Genomic DNA, 19,007 nt, shown 5'->3' on the forward strand with positions numbered 1-19,007 from the left:
CTAAGGACAGGGCAGGCTGGTACTCAAGGCAAAGGGTGGCGACGGAGGAGGGGGGGAGAGAGAAGGATGCAAAATCCATTCTGCTAAGGGATGCAAGTGAACCAAGTGCAGCAATTATGAAGAAGGATTTATGTTTGCCTGCCTTTAATCGGAAACTCGGTGTCAACAAGAAAAATCTCTGCTGTCCAGAGTGCCGGCTCCCTGCTTTATCATTATTATTGTACAGAAGGTTTATTTTGAAATTTAAGGCAAAGATGGCTTTTAAATTAAATTTAACATAGGATTTGCTACTTGGAACATGATGAGGGCGAGGTGTCCTTTGGAGTCTAATGACTACGGGGACAGCCCCCCTCACCCAACCAAATGCTGAACAGCTGGGGACTGCCTATGCCCCGCCTCCCCACCCCTCCCCACGAAATCTCCCTGGCTTTCTGTGTCCAATCTCTGTGATGGAAGGAAACTACAAATGAGCCACTTCTTCCCCCACCCCCTTCTGTTGCAACCAGTAAATGTCTCCCTATGTGGGAAAGTGCTGCTGGAAACAGCCATTTAATTCAGCAAAGGAAGAAGTAGGAGAAATGAGGGTTGGTTGGTTTTGTTGGCTGGTGAACTAAAAATAGGCACGTTCTCCCAGGACTGATTCTCAGCTTCTTCTTTTTTTTACTCACCTTGTGAAAATAATTATGTGGAAGATGGCCTTCTGATTGAGCCCGTCATGTGTCCAACAAACTACGTGTCGAAGATCTGTCAGGAATATGGGGTGGAGAGAAGGAATTCAAGGTGTGCTGGATACATTCTCAAGACACTGAAGAGGCTAGATGCCTCTTTCGGTGGGGAGGGAGTTACAAATTTGGAGGCTGCCGCAGAGAAAGCCCTCTTCTGAGCTGCCATCCTCTGTACTTCTGAGGGTGATGGAAGAAAAGGACTTTGCCCCACCATGGGAGGTGAACTCATTTGTCTCATCCTACCACCCAAATGGTTCTTTCAGATACCCCAGGAAAGCACTCTTGTAACCTGGATCCAAATAGCAACCTGACACAGAGCCCTGTTATCTTAGCCTAAGATGTACTAGACCAGGGCCCTGCAGGATCTGATTTCTTTCCGCACGGCCTGTAAGACAGAGTTGTTCTGCCTGGCCTTTGGCTTAGAATCAATTTGACACCCTTCCCTTCTTTCTTTCTTTTTTCCTTTCTCCTTCAGTGATGAGGCTGCATTTTAATGTTTTAATGTTGTATTTTAATCTTGTTTTTTAAGTTGTATTTCAATCAACTTGTTTTTATTATTGGTTGTTAGCCGTCCTGAGCCCGATCTTGGCTGGAGAGGGCGAGGAATAAATACATTTTTAAAAAATTATTATTATTAGGTCAGGAGGCAACTGCCTTCTCTCTACCCTGCCTTGAGGGTAACCAGTGTGATGCTCCCTAGATGTTGTCGGACTACAATTCCCATCAGCCTCAACCAGCATGACCAAAAGAATTGGATGGTGGGAGTTGGAGTCCAACAACACCTGGAAGGCACCATGTCAGCTATCCTTGATCTCCTTGAAGCACAATCTAAAGGGGCAGCATGCCTCAGAATACCAGTTTCTGGGGAACATGCGTGGGACTGTACTATTATGCTCGTGTCTACTTGTGGGCTCCCAAAGATCACATGAAGGAATGGAAAGCTGACCAAGATAGGCTTTTAGTCTGATCCAGCAGGACTTTTTGTTTTCTTACTTATAGCCCCAAGGTCTGCAAGAAGAGAGGGACTTCTTGGCAGGTTCTAGCAACTCTGAGCACTCAAACAGGGAAATCCCTTTTCTTTGTCAAAGTGCTGCAAAGCCCCAGCCCAAGAAGGCAGGTCCTACACTTGAATTGTTGCTCAGTAGTGGCACTGAAGTACCATGCTCTAGGCCAGACATCTTTCCAGTTCTTACTGGAGTGGAGCAGCCTAAGCAGTTAGACCTGCACTGGAATTGAATGGCTGTGATACCTGCCAGAGCAATGTCTGCATTCGTCTGGAACTGTCCTAGGTACTGAATAACCTGAGATGAGTGGCCCAGCTACCTTCTACTTGCTAACTGTTGCTGGTCCATGTCAATTTGTGCAGGTACTTGTCTGCCACAGTCCATATGAATATGGTGCTGCTAGAGATGGACAGAATTTGTCGATTTAGATTTCTCTCCATTTCTCATTTCCCTAACCTTAAGTTCAGTTCTCCAAATTTCTGCATCTGCTAGCAGATTTTATTTCTTGATTCATGAGCATTTTAGTACCTGTTCTAATATACACATTTTTGTATGCAGTTTGGCCTAACACACATTTTTTTTGCCAGAAATTCTTTTTAATATAATGCATTTCTGTATGTTATTTCTGCTAGTATATGCACTTTTATGCATACTTTCCTCTAATATATACATTTTTGTACACCTCATTTGGCTGGAGAACTGCACACCAAAGTTGGGATAAGTGTGAATTTTGAAGGATGCCTGTGTTTCAGTTCACCTGTCATTCCAGTGCAGATGAGGTAGGTTCCCATTAAAATGTGAACTGAATCAAACTGATGGGAGTCCACAACATCTGGAGGTCACCATATTGGCTCTAGATAATGATGAATCCAAACTCATCCTCGGACAGCCTGACGGCAAATCATGATTTATTATTGTTTCTTAAGATCATATTTCAGGCCGGTGAGAGCCAAGTCACATGGCGTGGTACATAATGCTTGTCTTGTGCACTCCCATAAAGAATGGAGGAGAGATGTGCACCTCTAAAAGGGTGGTGGACACAAACCAGTGTATTAGTGGCAGCCCTTGTGGATATCCACATGTCCCCATTTTCTCAGAGGCAGGCATCTCCCCATCAGAGACCTGCCATTCACCTGAAGATGCACAGCAGAGAGGTGAAACAAACCACTTATGACTTACAGCCTGATTTGGCAAGGGAGCATAACTTCTACTTAGTGTGTTTGGTTCTAGCTTGAGCAAGACAGCAGTAGCAGAAGGCTAAGTTCCACTTAAATACCCGGTGGGATAAATGCATCCTGCATTAGATTAAATCAAATGGGCTAAAGCAGTGAAGGGAACGGGTGGACAGAAGCGGTGGGGAGCCCAGGCAGACAGATGATTCCATGCTTCAAAGGCTGTGCACTGTGCATGCCATCTAAGTAACAAATATACTCTCCCATGGATGAACATGAATTTGAAAACAGAGCAGGCTTGTTGGCCGGCCAACTTGTTGAGAACTAAGATGGATAAAGTCATTGAGAAAGAAGGATAGCATTTAGCAACAAGCGCCTCTGCTCTATGAATCAAATCTAGGAGTGTGGTTCTCATGGAATGAGAAGGGCATTCCTAGGAAGACATAGACAGTAGGCAGAAAAGGGGCTTTGTCTGTAATTCTTCCCAATGCTTTTGATTTAGCCAACTGGCAGAGGACCAGCGCAACGGGATGGTGGAATTCTAACTGTGTTGCATCCCTTTTGCTGATTAACAGTGCAAAAGTTTCCCCAACGCAGGGGTGAGAAATCTCAGGCCTAGGAGCCAAATGTGGCCCTCACGTTTTCTCTGTCTGGCCCTCCGAACTCTTCCTGGGCCGCACTTCTCCCTGTCCCTGCTTCACACCTTGAGTGTTTTTGCCTGGCTGGAATGTGTCCTTAAATTCTGATGGTGCCTCCTGGTTTGTCTGCATGAGAGTGTGTAGAAACTAGCCCACTGGGCAAAGGTAAAATGTACATCCATTTTTGCCTCTGGAACTACCTGCCACTGGCATGTGGCCCTCATAAGGTTACCTAGAAGGGAATGTGACCCTTGGGCTGAATGCTACCTTAAAGCATTTATCCAGTGACTTCCTCCTCGCAGTATGAATGCAATGACTTGGCGAGGTGGTTGTGTGAATCCACCCTTGGGCATCAAAGGGCCTTGGGATAGCATTTAGTTGCCTAAGACAAAGGATGAGATGATGTCCTCTTGCCACATACCAGACTGGCAGCTAAATGCTGGTATGGGGCAACCTCCTCCACCAGAGAACATAGGGCCAGCTTAGGGGATGCAGGGCGGGCCAAGCCCTCTACTCCCTCTTCATGCTATTTGTTGCCTGAGGCAGATGCACTCTCCCAATGGTAGGGCCGGCCCCTCTCTGATGTGAGCTGCCTCAGGTGCAGGTGCACCTGGGGCGATACAATTCCTGTCTGTAAAGGGTCTCTGGATCATGCTACACAAAAGCTGGTGTGAGAGTAGAGGAGTGGGGAAAGTAGCTAACACAGGAGGTTTGCTGAGCCCCTGATGGCCCTCTGTATGTGGTTGGTGGGCAGACTTCATTCCTTCCATTTATCTCCAAGGAGCTCAAGGTGGCATACATAATTCCCTGCTCTCATTTATCCTCCACAACAACCCTGTGAGGTAGGTTAAGCTGAGAGGCAGTGGCTGGCCCCAGTTCATCTAGTGAGCTTCAGGGCCGAGTGGTGATTTGAACCCTGGTATCTTCCAGGTCTTGGTCCAACATTAGGCCTTTTTCTTGGTGCTACATAGCGCTGGCCCAGAGCTTCCCACATCTATCCATGTGCCCACACACCCCAGCAGCTGATTCTTGGCTTTTGTGCAACGAGTCCCCAAGAAAAGAATAGCCTTAATAAATTTATGATACCCAATTAGCTTGGCCATTAATGAATCAGCATCTTTACGGTAACTCAGCCATTAAACATGGACTTGAAATGGCATCCTGGCCATGGCTGTGGATCTCTTCCAGATCACGGACGTTGCGGAAGAGGGAGGAGGGAGAGCGGGCAGTGTAAAATATTAGTGGCATGGCTCCATTTTCTGCGATTAAAGGAAAGCATACATCAGGCACGGCAACATCTTGCAAGATCTATGGCCTTGCTCTTGGTGACTTTAAATTCCCTTATCTTTGATATGAGGAAATGGGGTTCGATTAAAGAGGGAGTCCGTGGGGAGCAGCCTGTGAAAGTCAGTGCCCGCTATGTTGGGGAGAGGGTTGGTCGAGGAGGGACAGTTGCAGCTACTGCAAGTTAGGCTCAGGGGGGCTGTTTGCCAGGGCTGCATCAGAAGCTGGTGATGAGAGCAGTAAGAGGGGTGCTTGAAGAGGTCACAGCCTACAGCACGAATATCTTGAGTGCATAAATGGATAGAGTGATCGCTGGTGCCGTACAGCAACCATACAAATATTCCTGCTCTAAAAAATAAATAAATTCCTGCAGGCCAAGGAATGAATGAACTTGTGACCTTGGCCTGGTTTCTTGGCTGCTAGGAGAAGTGGCTAAATGAGGTGGTTCTCAGGGCATGCCAGCTTCTAAAACTGGACTGGCTGGTGGGCCCTCAATTTTGGCTAACCATTTACAGTCATACCTCGGGATGAATGTGCTTCAGGTTCAGCAACCAGGAAGTAACGGGGTGCCTTACTTCCGGATTTCACTGCTTGCGCATGTGCAGACGCTCAAAAATGATGTCATGTGCAGAAGCGGCAAAACGTGACCCGCACACGCGCAGATGCGCCGTCGCATCTTACGTTCTATGCAGGATGCGAACGGGGCTCTGGAACGGATCCCATTCGCATCCCGAGGGACCACTGTATAATGGCTGCAAATGACTTTGTAAAAACTCAGCAACGTGCATAACAACTTCAACTTCAGCTAGGGATGGAGGAGGGAAATTGGATTCAAAGGTGAACCTCGCTCATTTGCACTTCTAGAAACTGAAACACAGAACCGTCCTCCGCAATGTGCACATCTCTGAATCTTGCAATGCACTTCTTCTGCCGAATCATGTGTACAGAATTGCATACACTAGGGTAAAGTGTGTGTGGGAATGCATGCATTAATCAAACCGGCATTTAAAAATGTGTTCTATTGGGGAGAGTTGGTTTGGGAAAAGTGTCCAGAAAAGTGTGTATTTTAGGAGAAATTTGCATTAAAATGCTGACGAATTCTTATGCGGACTTTAATCCCTCCCCCAACTGACTAGTGCTACTATAATCAGGCATATGAACCAGCTGCTTAGGTCCAGAGACTGGCAGATGGGCCAACCCATCCGGACCCCTTTTTTAGGGGTGGGACATGTAGGGTCAAGCCACACTTCACATTCAACACATGGTTTGCTCTTTTGTGTGTGCACCCTCCCCTTTCAAAATAGGATCCACCAGGACGGGGGAATCAGGATCAGAGTGTATGAGGTAAAGGTGCTGACATTTATTTACTCATTTTTTTAAAATTTGCCATCAGCTGCAAATTCCTAGCTTTTATACAAGAAACTCTGGCAATTAGATTAACAGCTTGGGACAAAAAACTTTCTTGAAGGAGCACCTTACCTCAACTTTGCCCACTCAGCTGCTTTGATCTGCAGAAATGGCACTTGTGAAAGTGCCACATAATGTTTGCTCTGCACTCACAAGGAATCTAGTGTGCCAGCAGCACCACTGAACGCTGGAACTCCCTGCCCATTGATAGGAGGCAGGCACGACCGCTATCCTATTTTTGACACCTGCTAAAAATGTTTTCATTTAGGCATGCCTACCCAGACATGTGTGGGTCGCGGGTGGCACTGTGGTGCAAACCACTGAGCCTTGGGCTTGCCAATTGGAAGGTCAGCAGTTCAAATCCCCACGACAGGGTGAGCTCCCATTGCTCGGTCCCTTCTCCTGCCAATCTAGCAGTTCGGAAGTACGTCAAAGTGCAAGTAGATAAATAGGTACCACTCTGGCGGGAAGGTAAACGGCGTTTCCGTGCGCTGCTCTGGTTTCGCCAGAAGCAGCTTAGTCATGCTGGCCACGTGACCTGGAAAAACTGTCTGCGGACAAACGCCGGCCTATAGAGCGCCGCAACCCCAGAGTCGTCTGCGACTGGACCTAACTGTCAGGGGTCCCTTTACCTTTACCTTATTGGTTATCTTAATGTAGATTTTCTATCTCATGCAAACTGCTTCAACGTTTTGATGATTAAGCAGTGGTATATAAAAGCTGTTTTCTGATTTCCTGGGCTTTAGCCTATAATCTCCTAAACAACACTGGGTGTGGCTCTCCCACTGATTCAGAAGCTGCTGCGGCACTTAATAAGGACACCTCCTCTAACCTGGCCTTGACCCGGTAATAGAAGCTGAATGAATCTCTCTGCTGAGCTTTCCCTCTTTTTCCTTTGTGTGGTTCATCTTCTGAAGCACATGGTAGGAAGATGTCCTATGGAAATCCCAGTGCACGAGGGGTCCTTGATTTAAGCTGGTTATGACAGTTTTATGGTTCATCCTCAAGTGAGCTGAGACAGCCTCAGTAACTTTTTAGCATCACTTAAGTTCAGCCTCGCAAGTTGCATTAGAACCCGGGGTCCCAGAGGCAAACGCAGCAATTGTACAGAGTGCACTAAATCACGGTGCCACTCAGTAACTAAAAGTTCCTAATAAATAATTTTTACAGGGAATGCAGTCCATATATTACAGAGGGCTAGATGCCTACATATTTCAAGCCAATTGTCATATTTGACTAGCTCTCTTTCTGCGCAGCCTTGTCAAGACGCCAAATGACTGCTCAAATATGGGAGACCTTTTGGATTTGGCAATCATTAATTTCCCAGAGACTAAATAAGGTTGACTTTTAATGCAAAGCCGTTTGTAAGTGAACATGGCACCAGGGCTTACATGCAAAATAAACCAGCTCCCGTCGTTTTTCTTGGCGGAGGGAAATGCTCTGCTGTTAGGGAATGCAAATTCCTGTGGTTAAGATACAAGGAGGTGGGTCTTGCTAATACGCCTTGTTGAACCATCGCATTCTGAGATGCAGGCACTAGGTTGAGAGTCGTGTCTGGTTTACGGACTCCTATGGGAAGCAGCCTGTTGCCTTTGTCCATGGAGTTTTCTTGGCAGGGATATTGGAGTGGCTTGCCGGTTCCTGCTCCAGGTGGATCACGTTTGGTCAAAGCTCTCCACGACTGCTCTCCACAGCAGTCACGAAATTAAAAGACGCCTGCTCCTTGGGAGAAAGGCGATGGCAAACCTAGACAGCATCTTAGAAAGCAGAGACATCACCTTGCCAACAAAGGTCCGTATAGTTAAAGCCATGGTTTTCCCAGTAGTGATGTATGGAAGTGAGAGCTGGACCATAAAGAAGGCTGATCGCCGAAGAATTGATGCTTTTGAATTATGGTGCTCGATGAGACTTTTGAGAGTCCCATGGACTGCAAGAAGATCAAACACATCCATTCTGAAGGAAATCAGCCCTGAGTGCTCACTGGAAGGACAGATCCTGAAGCTGAGGCTCCAGTAGTTTGGCCACCTCATGAGAAGAGAAGACTCCCTGGAAAAGATCCTGATGTTGGGAAAGATGGAGGGCACAAGAAGAAGGGGACGACAGAGGGCGAGATGGTTGGACAGTGTTCTCGAAGCTACAAACATGAGTCTGACCAAACTGCGGGAGGCAGTGGAAGACAGGAGTGCCTGGCGTGCTCTGGTCCAGGGGGGTCACAAAGAGTCGGACACGACTAAACGACTAAACAAAACATGGGAAGCAGCGCCATAAACTATTCTAGGATGTGCAGGTGTCACTGTCTTCAGCCTGGATGAAGCTTTAACCTTCGCTCTAGGAGAGATGTGATAGCTGAATGGTAGACCACATGTTCTGCATGCAGAAGGTCCCAGCTGCAATATCTGCATCTCTGGGAATCTCAGGTTGCACAGTTTTTTTTGGGGGGGGGGGAATGCTACCTCCGAACTCAGTGTGAGTCAGATATCTAGATGGCTCTGACTCAGAACAAAGCAATTTCATAGGTTTGTGAGAGAGAGTGTACCAAACCTGCCAACTCTTCTTCTTTAAAGACTTGCTGTAGCATAGCAGCTAAGCGCCCGACTTGGGAAGCTCCCTGGTTCAAATCTCACATCAACCACAAGCTCACTATTTGGCCGCAATTTTCTCAGCGGACCATCAGTGTTGGTGCTGACCGTTAAAGCCCTAAAAAAGCCTCAGCTCACCATACCTGAAGGAGCGTCTCCACCTGCATCGTTCAGCCCAGACATGGAGGTCCAGCTCTGAGGGCCTTCTGGTGGTTCCCTCACCACAAGAAGTGAGGTTACAGGGAACCAGGTAGAGGGCCTTCTCGGTGGTGGTGCCCGCCCTGTGGAACGCCCTCCCATCAGATGTCAAGGAAATAACCAACTACCTGACTTTTAGAAGACATCTGAAGGAAGCTCTGTTTAGGGAAGTTTTTAATGTTTGATGTTTTATCGCTTTTATTATTATTATTATTATTAATATTCTGGGTGGAGCTGCCCAGAGTGGCTGGGGAAACCCAGCCAGATGGGCAGGGCATAAATAATAAATTATTATTATTATTACATACACACCAAACATTTAAAATTCCCCCTCCCCCAAAAAGTATCATGGGAACTGTGGTTGTCAAGGGATCTTTAGTTGTGATTCATGCACTGCAAGGGGTTGGACTAGATGACCCTTGGAGAACCTTCTATAATTCTTTATATGCTTATTGTCATATCAGATCGAACACTTAATAAATATCAGGTACAATCTAACCACACCTATAAGCTTTGTCCATGCAAATCAGGAGAAATGCTGAATAAATGAGTCATCAGGAGGAGCTCTGAATGGCATGCAATGAAAAAAGAAGAATCATCATCTTGTAAAAACCCAAATATCCCACAAAAATATTGGCTTTATCCCCTTCATGCCAGATTATTCGACTATCACAGTACTCTGTGCATAGTTTCTCCCTAGGTGGCCCAACAGCTGGTGTGCAGCCAAATTGAACAGCATGTTGGATTTTGCCATTGTTTAGATTTGGCCACCAGACCTGGTGTACTTGCAGCTTGTGTACTGAATGGTGACATTTTTTAATTGTTAGGCATATGTTGGGGTGTGCATGGCATGACGTCAGTGCTATACAGTGAAACAGGCACCACATCTCTTAGCTCCCACTGAGCTGACAATTCAAAACAGGCAGGAAACAACAGGGTGAGGGTGGGATGGGGCAGAGAGGGAAGGGAGGAAGCATGCAGGCAGATGTCCTGACACAGCCATAAAGTTTGGCTACAGCTGGGAATGGAATAAGAAGGCGGCTGTGCAGAAAAGCCAGCTTTGAGGAGGGCTTTGGACAAATGGAAAGGGGTGGTGCATCTTCTTGTGGAGGTCAGTACATCAGGTCAGGTGACCCATTGTATCCAAAAAGAGCCCCAAAAGACTCTTCCGCACCTGCAGTTTGAAGTGGTACTGGCCACTTTGCCAGTTCAGGATTCTATCTCCCCATTCTGCTGTGTATGCAGAGCAGACCTTAACAACCATTACAACAGCCCCATAAGGCTGTGTGGTGTTGTTCCTTTTACATCACAACAACAACAACAACAACAATTTATTATTTATAACCTGCCCATCTCAATGGGTCTCCCCAGCCACTCTGGGTGGCTTCCAACAGGATATTAAAAACACAATGAAACATCAAACATTAAAAACTTCCCTAAACAGATGTCTTCTAAATGTCAGATAGTTGTTTATTTACTTGACACATGATGAGAGGGTGTTCCACAGGGCGGACGCCACTACCAAGAAGGCCCTTTGCCTGGTTCCCTGTAACCTGACTTCTCACAGTGAGGGAACCGCCAGAAGGTAGACATCAGGCCTTTGGCTGATTGACATCTGATGCCCTTTTCAATGTGTTGTAGAAGAAGGGGATTATTGGGTTATCACAACACACAATGTTGTGAACCACCCTGAAATCTGTGGGTATAGGGTGGTATACACATTTAATAATTAAAATAAAACAAATAGTTTTGTTTTGTTTGGATGTTTGGTTTTTGAGAGTGTAATAATAGCATTCATAATTTGGAGATATTCCACCCAGAATCATTGGAGAGAGTGTGATCTTTCCTTGCTGTTTATTTGTTTGTGGGGCAGGAGGGTGCTTGTGTTTTTGTTTCTTGGCCATGTGGGTTTCTATGGAGTTCATGCTACATACACAAAGGGCTTTTCTTCACAGCTGGCCCTCCTTGCCGCAGGAGCTAAGGTCATCTTCCCCTTTAATGGTGCTCCTCTGGCAATCAGAGCCAATCCTCTTGCATTTGTCTCTGTTGTGGCTCAGTACTGGCTTTTTCTTCTTAAAAAGTAGAGACATCTTAAAAAGTATCTTAAAAAATAGAGACATCACCTTGCCAACAAAGGTCCGTATAGTAAAAGCTATGGTTTTCCCGGTAGTGATGTATGGAAGTGAAAGCTGGACCATAAAGAAGGCTGATCGCCGAAGAATTGATGCTTTTGAATTATGGTGCTGGAGGAGACCCTTGAGAGTCCCATGGACTGCAAAAAGATTAAACTTCTCCATTCTGAAGGAAATCAGCCCTGAGTGCTCACTGGAAGGACAGATCGTGAAGCTGAGGCTCCAATACTTTGGCCACCTCATGAGAAGAAAAGACTCCCTGGAAAAGACCCTGATGTTGGGAAAGATGGAGGGCACAAGGAGAAGGGGACAACAGAGGACGAGATGGTGGGACAGTGTTCTCAAAGCTACCAGCATGAGTTTGACCAAACTGCGGGAGGCAGTGGAAGACAGGAGTGCCTGGCGTGCTCTGGTCCATGGGGTCACGAAGAGTTGGACACGACTAAACGACTAAACAACAACAACTGGCTTTTTGTGTTCTTGCTTTTGGCTGATGTTTTCAGTTTTGGTAGTTTGTGTCTTCATGGGTGGGGTGGACTATAAACATCTCCACAAGATTCTTTCATCCCACCGTCACCTCTGATCAAACAGGTTTTGCAGATTTTTAACAAAGCACCATGAAATGAAGCAAAACCTGCTTTATCAAAGGTGCTATGAGATGAATATGTCTGCCGGAAGCAACCAATGCCTTTCTCAAGCCACGTCCAGCACTCCAAATCAAAATATCATCTGTCTCCAGTCTCAAAGAGTTCAACATTTCTGGCTGCATTTAACCTCATGCCCTCACATAAACTTCACTTGCTTGAGACAACAAGGGAAACATTCAAACTATTGCCTTTGGATTTTCATTTTAACAGGTATCATCAGGTAGAAACAGAGTTGGGGGGGGAGAGAGAATTTTGATTCAGTTTGCATTTAAAAGTGAGCCTACCTAATTTGCAGTTTCCAAAGCAATAAGCACACTGAAACATAGACAACCTTCAAAATAGGCACTCCTCTGAATTTTGCAATGTAGTTCTTCGGCCAAGTAATGTTTACAATAATACATTTCCCAGGGTAAAGTGTTTATAAAAATGCATATATTAGTGAAAATAACATATAAAATGCATTATATTACAGAAAATCACTTTGCAAAATTGTTTACATTACACTAGGTACATTACATGACATTACATTACATTAGGTAAACTCGCATACACATACATCAGAAGAAATTCAGAGTAATTAAACTCTGAATTTCTGCTACAACAAAAGGGATTCTGTCCAAGATGAGGATTTGTGTTAGAAATAACACTCTACCCTGGTTCTGCTTTGAAAGAAGGTCCACCATACAGTTTGAGAAGCACTGGGATACATTCAGTGCTCAAAGTGTAAGAAAAAAGAAAGTGGGTTTTTTAAAAAGCAAAGTATGTTTATTTTTATATGCCCTTTTTTTCTTCTGTTACATGTTTTTTGCTTGTGTGGAAATCTCAATAAAAAAGCATATTTTTTTTTAAAAAGCAAAAAAGTAAAACAGGATTGAGGAGTCTGTGTTCTTCCAAATGCTGATCATAGTCTGGAAACAAGTCCTTCAACTGAGGAACAGTTGAGAGAACTGGAAAAGAGAAGACTGAGAGAATATATGATAAGCCATCTTCAAATACCTCAAGGACTGTCATGTTGAAGATGGAGCAAGCTTGTTTTCTCCCGCTCCGGAGGGTGGGACTCAAACCAATGGCTTCAAGTTTCAAGAAAGGAGATTCCGACTAAACATTTGGAAGAACATTCAGATGGCAAGAGCTGTTTGACAGTGGAACTGTCTCCCTTGGGAGGTTGTGGACTCTCTTCCTTTGAGATTTTTAAGAAGAGGCTGGATGACCATCTGTCATGGATGCTTTAGCTGAGATTCCTGCATTGCAGGGGGTTGGACTAGATGATCCTTGGGGTGCCTTTCAACTCTGCAATTCTATGATTCTATGAACTGCAGTTCCCATCATTCTTGACCATTGGGCCATGCTGACCGGGAATGGTGGGAGCTGGGGTCCAACAACAACTGGAGGGCCACCCCAGTTTAAAGCCTTTCAAGGTATTCCAGGACACAACCCCCCCACCCCCACCCCCTGATGACATATTTATTGATATTTGTTCCTTATGATGTCCGGTCTTTTTTTGAACATTTGTTCTGATTTGTTTGCAGGGTGGCTATAGAACAATAAGCATTCACCCCGATTTGCATGATTTGCCCGTCTTCCCATTCATCATTCAGGTAGATAGCCGTGTTGGTCTGACGCAGTAGATACACACACACACACACACACACACACACACACAAACACTGGTACCTTGGGTTATAGACGCTTCAGGTTACAGACCTAACCGAGAAATAGTACCTTGGGTTAAGAACTTTGCTTCAGGATGAGAACAGAAATTGTGCGGCAGTGGTGCAACGGCAGCAGGAGGCCCCATTAGCTAAAGCGGTACCTCCGCTTAAGAACAGTTTCAGGTTAAGAACGGACCTCCAGAATGAATTAAGTTCTTAACCTGAGGTACCACTGGAAAGATAGATAGATGATAGATGATAGATAGATAGATAGATAGATAGATAGATAGATAGATGATAGATATAGATAGATGACACATACATACATACATACATACATACATACATACATACAATTGTCCAGTAGCACCTTAGAGAGCAACTAAGTTTGTTCTTGGTATGAGCTTTCGCGTGCGTGCACACTTCTTCAGATACACTGAAACAGAAGTCACCAGACCCCTATATATAGTGAGAGGGTGGAGAGGGGTATTACTCAGAAGGGTGGTGGGAATGGGTGATTGGCTGATAGGTGTGGTAGACCTGTTGACGACTGTTTACCACACCTATCAGCCAATCACCCATTCCCACCACCCTTCTGAGAAATACCCCTCCCCACCCTCTCACTATATATAAAGGTCTGGTGAGTTCTGTTTCAGTGTATCTGAAGAAGCGTGCACGCACGCGAAAGCTCATACCAAGAACAAACTTAGTTGGTCTCTAAGGTGCTATTTTAAAAAATATATTCCCATTCATCAGCTGCTCACCTCACACTAAATGGATCTGCTGCACCAGGACAACAGAGCCCTTTAGTCCACTTTAATTGTGCAAACCTAAAAGTTCCGGTATGCCCTTGAATTCCTCCTGTAAAATAGTGACAGTCAGGAGACAAAACCAGACTCAGCAGTGCCCACTGAGAAGAGGCAGGGTGGCATGAGGTCTACACAAGAAGAAGCGCAAAGCCCATCCCACTTTGCGCATTAGTTACCAGTGTAAATTAATGTGCACTTAGAACCAAACGGGTGAAAACGGCCAGATGGACCTTCACTGTATATATCTTTTCTGTTAACGGAGAAGTGGAAGGAAAGATCGCTGCCTTAACTCACACCAAATGTAGATTTTCTCTCTGTGTGTGAACCAATGTATATTTATTATTATTTTATGCCTTTCGAGAAATATAGGGCCTGACCTCTCCATGCACCCCTAGCTGCAAATCTTCTGTTATGACGGAAGACAGTGTTCCCTCGGTGCCTGCGATGCAAGATTACAGTCCATAAGTAGCCACCAATTCGTTATATGGCTTGGCATTCTTTATTTGCAAAGCTCCGTACAGAGAATAACAAATTAGACATTCTCCTAACATGTCTGTGAGGTACCTTGAGGCTGCTTTGTATGGGGAGATGAAGGCCAAAGCAGCACAGAAAGTGAAGCTCAGGGAAAGGGGTCTTGATCCTGAAAAGAACGTGAGCTTTTAAAAGCGGAAAAATGAAAACAGTTGCCTTTTAGCTAAAAATACAAGGGGAGCTTTGTTGGAGCAGAGCTCAGTCAGAACAAGGTCTATCCAAGTCCAGCATTTTGTCTCTAACAGTGACCAACCAGATACTTTGGGGAAAGTTCACTTAAGGGCTCACCCACTCTTCTGCTTGTCCTCTGACTTTTAGGCATAATTCTGAGTGTGTGTTTTTTTCTTTTTCTCCTTTTGCTTTCCCTGGGAAAACCTGCTATTTATTGCTGAATCAGAGCAAAGGTCATTGGTTCTTCCACAGATTTGCTTTTGTAAATTCATGAGGCAAGCTGGTGTGGACAAGCCCTAAGGCCACATCCATGCCATACATTTAAAGCACTGTGATACCACTTTAAAGAGTCATGGTTTCCCACAAAGAATTGTGAGAGCTAGGAGACTCTTGTCCCCCTTACAAAGCTATAGGTAAAGGTAAAGGGACCCCTGACCGTTGGGTCCAGTGGTGGCCAGCTCTGGGGTTGCGGCACTCATCTCGCTTTATTGGCCGAGGGAGCCGGCATTTGTCCGCAGACAGCTTCCGGGTCATGTGGCCAGCATGACTAAGCCACTTATGGCGAACCAGAGCAGCGCACGGAAACACTGTTTACCTTTCCGCAAGAGCGGTACCTATTGATCTACTTGCACTTTGATGTGCTTTCGTGTTTTTTTTTATAAGATATTTATTAAAGTTTCAACATATTACAAAAATAAGCGAAAAAAGAAAGAAAAAAAGAGAAAAAAAGAGAAAATGAAAATACAAAATAAAAACAGTTAAAAAACAGATTAGTCTTTCCATATCTTATCTTTCATTTGCTTGTTTCCCCGACCTCCTCACACCTCCCTTTTTTGTATTCCAGTTCAAATTAGTTAATTCAGCAAATCCTTTCCCTCTTTGATTCTATCTTAATCTTTTATTTTAATATATTGTAACTTTAGATTATCACCTGTTAACAATCCATTTTTACATATTCCTTTATAACATTGCTGCTAGAAACCATTTAACTTCAATCCAACATCATTCTAACATTCATTAATTTTGCAGTATTTCTGTAGATAGTCTTTAAATTTCTTCCAATCTTCTTCCACCAACTCTTCTCCCTGGTCTCGGATTCTGCCAGTCATTTACGCCAGTTCCATATAGTCCATCACCTTCATCTGCCATTCTTCCAGAGTGGGTAAATCTTGTGTCTTCCAGTACTTTGCAATAAGAATTCTTGCTGCTGTTGTGGCATACATAAAGAAAGTTCTGTCCTTCTTTGGCACCAATTGGCCGACTATGCCCAGGAGAAAGGCCTCTGGTTTTTTCAGGAAGGTATATTTAAATACCTTTTTCATTTCATTATAGATCATCTCCCAGAAAGCCTTAATCCTTGGGCACGTCCACCAAAGGTGAAAGAATGTACCTTCAGTTTCTTTACATTTCCAACATTTATTATCGGGCAAATGATAGATTTTTGCAAGCTTGACTGGTGTCATGTACCACCTGTAAATCATTTTCATAATATTCTCTCTTAAGACATTACATGCCGTAAACTTCATACCTGTGGTCCATAACTGTTCCCAGTCAGCCATCATTATGTTATGTCCAACATCTTGTGCCCATTTAATCATAGCAGATTTCACCGTTTCATCCTGAGTGTTCCATTTCAACAGCAAGTTATACATCTTTGACAAAATCTTGGTTTTGGAATCTAACAGTTCTGTTTCCGATTTTGATTTTTCCACCTGGAAGCCAATTTTCTTATCCAAATTATATGCCTCCATTATCTGATAATAATGAAGCCAATCTCGCACTTTATTTTTTAGTTTTTCAAAACTCTGCAATTTCAATTTATCTCCGTCTTGTTCCAAAATTTCCCAATATTTCGGCCATTTGGCCTCCATATTGAGCTTTTTCAAAGCCTTCGCTTCCATTGGTGACAACCACCTTGGGGTTTTATTTTCAGGTAGGTCCTTGTATCTTATCCAGACATTAAACAATGCTTTCCTGACAATATGATTTTTAAATGCTTTATGTGCTTTGACCTTATCATACCACAAATATGCATGCCATCCAAATACATTATTAAAACCTTCTAAATCCAAAATGTCTGTGTTTTCAAGAAGTAGCCACTCTTTCAGCCAGCAAAAAGCTGCTGATTCATAATAAAGTTTAAGGTCTGGCAGGGCAAATCCACCTCTTTCCTTTGCGTCCGTTAGTATTTTAAATTTTATTCTAGGCTTCTTGCCCTGCCAGACAAATCTAGAAATATCTCTCTGCCACTTCTTGAAGCAATCCATTTTGTCCAAAATTTGCAATGTTTGAAACAAAAACAACATTCTAGGCAATACATTCATTTTTATCGCAGCAATACGGCCTAGCAGTGAAAGCTTCAAATTTCACCAAATTTCTAAATCTTTTTTCACTTCAGTCCAGCATTTTTCATAATTGTCTTTAAATAAATTCCCATTTTTAGCTGTCATGTTAATCCCCAGGTATTTCACTTTCTTAACCACTGTTAAACCTGTCTCATTCTGAAACCTCTCTCTCTCAATTGCTGTTAAATTTTTCTCTAAGACCTTTGTTTTTAACTTATTCAGTTTAAATCCCGCAACCTGACCAAAATCTTGAATCAGTTCCAAGACTCTTTTAGTACTGGATTCTGGCTCCTGTAATGTCAATACTAAGTCATCTGCAAATGCTCTCAATTTGTACTGTTTGGCCCCGACCTGTATGCCTTTAACCAACTGGTCCCTTCTAATCATGTTCAGAGCTAAAACATCTTCAGATGCCATTCCTTTTGGTTTAGGTTGTACAGATGCAGCCCCTGATGGTGCAGAGGGGCCAGAAGCTGATGCTCTTCGCTGTAGCCCAGTGTCTGTGCGGAAAGATCTACCAGACCTCGTTGTTTTTTCTTGAAGCAACTCTATATTTTCTTTTCCATCTGCCATAACACTCTAGTTGAAGCCCAAGGTCAATCCCACGGTCAAAATTTGTTTTGAAGTGGAAAATTCCCCTGGCCCAGTTGTTGTAACAATTTCAAACTTCCTCTAGGGGGACACAGTAGCAGTCAAAACTTGTTGCGTTAAAAAATAAATAAATCCCTTTTTAATCCCCCAATTCACAAAATAGGCAACAATTTCAGTTTCAATTAGTTTCCAGTTACTTTAAAACCAGGAGAAGCCAGCCAGAAACTTTGTATCTCTTTTGCAGAGTTAGCTGTCAAAAAGTACTCTATTCACCAACAGCGCATTTCACAGTACGGCATTCTTATTGTCCATTGACAGCCCGTTCCCAGGTTTTAAGCGGTGGATTTTAACTTCCTTTCCTCTCTTTCTGCAGGAAAATATAGTTCACACCTTTCCCCCCTCCTCTCCTGCAGCCAAGGGGGGAAATCGCTTGTTTTGATGTTAGGATTATAGTCCTTTAATCGACTTTCCAGGTTTTAGCTTACAACTTCTTTGCTTTACTCTATTTACAAAGAACGGAAGGCGGACTTCCTGTTTATGCCTCCCCGCTCGGTGCCGAATTAAGTCTTTATTTTCCTTTATTTCCGAATTTGACCTACTCACGGGTAGTTGTTTTTGTAGCCAGATTGTCACAGGAAAAGGTCAGCTCTCTCCGGTAACGGCTGTGTGGCTTCACTCCATGGAAGAAGCAGTTGACTCTCAGCACCGCGCCACTTGCCCCGCTTCGCTCCGGAGCCCGTAATTGGGTTCCTTTACAAATTGGTGCCCGCCGAGTCCCACGGTCACAGGCTTCACCCGCCTGTGATTTTTTAAAGGGTCCCCGCCTCGCCGTAGCGGAAAGACCCGATTTCCGTAGAGCCAGTCCCTCCGGATCAGAGGGAGTCCGCCATTTCGAACTGCTAGGTTGGCAGGAGCAGGGACCGAGCAACGGGAGCTCACCCCGTCGTGGGGATTCGAACTGCCGACCTTCTGATCAGCAAGTCCTAGGCTCTGTGGTTTAACCCACAGCGCCACCTCTCAAAGAAGCTTTGGTTGTTAAACCACTCTGGGAAACATAGCTCTTAGATGGGCGTAGAGGACACGGAACAGAACACTTAATCTCCCATGAATTTTTTCAGTCAC

The sequence above is a fragment of the Podarcis pityusensis genome (genome assembly GCF_964106645.2).
Source record: "Podarcis pityusensis genome assembly, chromosome: 2".
Lineage (NCBI taxonomy): Eukaryota > Metazoa > Chordata > Lepidosauria > Squamata > Lacertidae > Podarcis > Podarcis pityusensis.